The following is a 4,307-nucleotide window of genomic DNA, read 5'->3' as shown; positions in this document are numbered from 1 at the left end:
TTTTTATACAGTTTCCCTGCTTGGTGAACTACTCTGAAGGCGTAAGGCTACAGAACCAAGTACCACCATGTGATACGGGCATTGGAATCTTTTATGCAATGGAACCACTTTAAAGGGGCATGGTCAGTGACAAGGGTGAAGCACCGATCCAGGAGACAGCTGGGATTATCACTCTGGGATTATTCTATTATTCCCAGTTTCAGCATGTCGCCAATTTCCACTTCCATTGTTTTTCTTTTTTTTCATGTATGCAATACAGCCTCTGGCAAACCTGTGCTCTAGGCTCAGTCTCAATATGGTGGTAAGCTACGCAAGTGTGCCCTGGGACAGGAGAGCACACATCGGGAAAGGTAGTCACTAGATTCTGGGCCCGAACCAGGTAACTAAAGACCAATAAGCCTGACTTCTATTATATGTAAACTTATGGAAACTATAATAAGATCCAAAATGGAAAATTACCTATATGGTAACATTATCCTGGGAGACGGTCAGCATGGTTTTAGGAAAGGGAGATCGTGTCTAACTAACCTGCTTAATTTTTGTGCGGATGCAACATCGACAATGGATAATTGCAAAGCATATGACATGGTTTATTTAGATTTCCAGAAAGATTTTAACAAAGTTTTCCATGAAAGATTAATTCTCAAACTGAACACAGTAGGGATTCAAGGAAATGCATGTATATGGATTAGGGAGTGGTTAACATGTAGAAAACAGAAAGTACTGATTAGAGGAGAAGCCTCAAAATATAACAAGGTAACCAATGGAGTACCACAGGGATCATTATTAGGTCTTCTGCTCTTCCTAATCTACATTAATAACTTAGTTTCTGGTATAGTAAGCAAATGTTTTAAATTTGCAGACTATACAAAAATAGTAGAAGTGGTAAACACCGCTGCAGCAGCAAAGGTCATTCAAAATGATCTAGACAGCATTCAGAACTGGGCAGACACATGGCAAATGACATTTAATATAGGCAAGTGTAAGGTAGGGCTACAGAGCCAAGTACCACCATACGGGCATTGGAAGGTAGTGTAAGGTAGTGCACGCAGGCAATAAAACTGTCCATGAAAAGATACTATTCAATTAAATTTTTTTTGCCAAATCGACAAATAATATCAACTTTTATTTTAGAAATAATTTGCTGGATTTTTTTCGATGTTTAATTATCAATTCAAGCAGAGAATGGGTGAAATCGATCTTTATGCTTTAAAAAAAACTGCCTTGTTATGCTATTGAGAAACGTCTCATTTAGCGAAGCCCCTTTATCATATTTGAAAACCATAGTTGAAGAAAAACCATAGTTACCAACATTCTAAAATAGTTTAGTCACAGCAGAACTATACCTTGTAAAGATAAAGATCCTACACAAATTAAAAAATTGCCTCAAATAAACAGCACATAAAAGTGTATTACGCAGACTTTTATAGCATAAATGTACAAGTAAAAATAATATGCACAGAACAAAACATTAGTTGAATAGAACTTGCACTTATTCTTCAGCACAGCTGGAGTCTGAAAGTAAGACAGATGGGCCTGCTTCGTCCTGCTGTGGAAACGTCGGTCAAGGGATTGTGCACAATACTCATTAAGGGTGTTCCTCTTTTGCCCCATTTTCAAATCAAACTAGTAACCGTCACCGTATACCTAATAAAAGCCTACCTACACCTTAACCCACTCATTTCAAAAGTAGGAGCTTTGATAATTGACAGTCATTTAAATGAATGAGAGCATTCTGGCGCTGTTTCAGTCAACGAGATCTGTCAGAACTGGGTGAAATGACAGTGACAGTGAAACTATACTAACAAATCACTGAGATGATTGACAGAGAACCCTAGCCATTCAGAGTGGAATGGAGGCGGGACAGACAGTACGTATAAAAACTAAACAAACTATAAATGATTGCTAAATTGTTATTCTTGGTACAAAAATTAAAAATAGCCAGTGGTTTTACTGATGTTTATCATATATAAATTTATTTCAGCCGAACTCTCATTTTTTGGGGAATTCTTCCCCATAGGGCCGGGGAATGAGCAGCTGCGGTGCACTTCCCCGGTGTGGGGCAGTTTATCAACCCAGTACAGTAAGTCACAGACCAACTCAAAATAAGGGCACATGGCAGCACTTCTGGGATCGACCACCCGACCATTGATTACAGAGGCTGTGTCTAGTTTGGGGTTGCTTGGGTCCCGAATGGACACATTCATTGCTGCCTCATCTGTTTCCACCCTGGAACCCTCAACGACAGCCCCCAGTTGCACTGGACTGCCTCAACTGTCAACACTCCCGCTTTGTTTTTTGGGGTTTAAATTTGTGACAAAACCATGCCGGGTCGTGAAGGGGAAAAAAGGAGTGAAGGGTATGCATATCCACAACACCAACATTTGGAGCTAAAAAATATGTAGGCTTAAAGTCACTAAAAACAATAATCCATAATTCTCACCCGTCATGCACTTTTTCTGTTTGCAAAGAAACAATCTTATAGTAAACATGTATTTTCATTTAAAAAAAAAAAAAAAAAAAAAAAAAAACAGTATCTGGTAGTGTGCTAGGTTAAAGAAAGTTCTCGGATTGCTTGAATGATTAATGAAACAGACTTAAACACATAGGACAGAAAACTGTTCTCCTCACTATTTTTTAGTTTCTGTTTCATTTACTATTGCTTGTTCAGTAAGATGTATTTTGTGTGAACTAATAAGAATTGTGGTGTTCACTGACAACACCTGGATTCAAAGGCTAATAGGTATTATGTGTACTGTATTTTAGACCTTCCACACACCTGTTGTTATTATTATTATCATTGTATTATTATTCTCCTCTGTTTAAATATATTTGTCAATTACATTTATCTTTAATAAGATTACCTACATGTACCAATGACCACTACAAAAAATAATGTAAATATATTTGAACTTCTATAAATCTATACAGCCTTTACTGAAACAAATTTAACAGCAGAAGCCTCTGAATCCTAATCCCTGCTGTTCTCCGTTTAGGCTTTCTTCTTTACTTACTTTGATTTCCTCTAAAGCAGTTTTCAAGGAGTCTTATGTTTAATCCCTTTCCAATTTACTGACAAGGGGTAATGATTGCGGGACTTGCAGTATTTATTAAAAGCAATATGAATTTGTGAGGAAGAATACCAAAAGAAATTAAATCAGATTAAAACATATCTGTACTGACCTAATTCTTGAAAGAAGATTTTTTTAGCAATCCTCTTTGCCATATTACATATTAATAATCTTACTTAACCAAGTAATCTGATACATTATACTTTAAACAAATGAATTGATCATTTTCTACGGGTAAAATGAACACTGTATAATGGACACCAATTTTTTGTATATAATAGTTAATACAGTCATTTTAATTAACTTATCTTTCATCTAACATGGTATATATATTTTTTCTCTAACATAAACATGCTATATGAAATATAGATAAAATATGATAAAATATACATAAAATAAGATTTTGCATACTCACTTAAAACCGAACGCTGCTGCAGGGATATCAAAGCATGTTTTATCATAAATTTATATTGTTTGCATATACTGTTGAGGAATTCTTTTAACACCAATATCAATGATAATTTTTCAACATATACATTATGTACAATATTTTCAAAGCTACAACTAATATGAAATATAATGGAACATATAGCATAATTCTAGTTAGCTCAATATTGCACTGTTGTGGCCATATCCATACTTATATACAACAATGTCCAGGTGACATTAAAGGGGCAGGGCTCATTGAGAAAAAAAAGGGCACTTTTGGGGCATAAGCGCATGAAGGCAGGGTTTTTAATATATATATATATATATATATATATATATATATATATATATATATATATATATATATATATATATATATATATATAATATATGTGTGTGTGTGTGTGTGTGTGTGTGTATGTGTTAGGTTTTTTTTTATTAAATCACTGTATTCAATGCTAGCTGAGCCAGTTTCTGTCTTGTTCCATTATTTTTTCTTTTGTGGGAACTGTTTTGCACTTTCCTGAGTGATTGCAAACCGACTTGTACAGCTGAACACTGTTCTGCAACTCCATGCTTTTAATGAACACCAAACTGCTACCGGTTGGCTTACAAAAATAAAGTTAAAGACGACCGTAAATGATATGACATGAAACAATGTTTGTATTATCGTACATGCATTTGAAATATCCTACAAACTGGACGCCTACGATTATCGAATACCCGTTTTACCCAAAGTTGCCACTCGATGGAGACATTTTCTTTCTCACGGGCGTCAAGTGTAAGAAAGGCGAACGTGATTTGATG

Source organism: Polyodon spathula, chromosome 7 (assembly GCF_017654505.1).
Source record: "Polyodon spathula isolate WHYD16114869_AA chromosome 7, ASM1765450v1, whole genome shotgun sequence".
Taxonomy (NCBI): Eukaryota; Metazoa; Chordata; class Actinopteri; order Acipenseriformes; family Polyodontidae; genus Polyodon; species Polyodon spathula.
Note: the sequence above shows the minus strand (reverse complement) of the source record.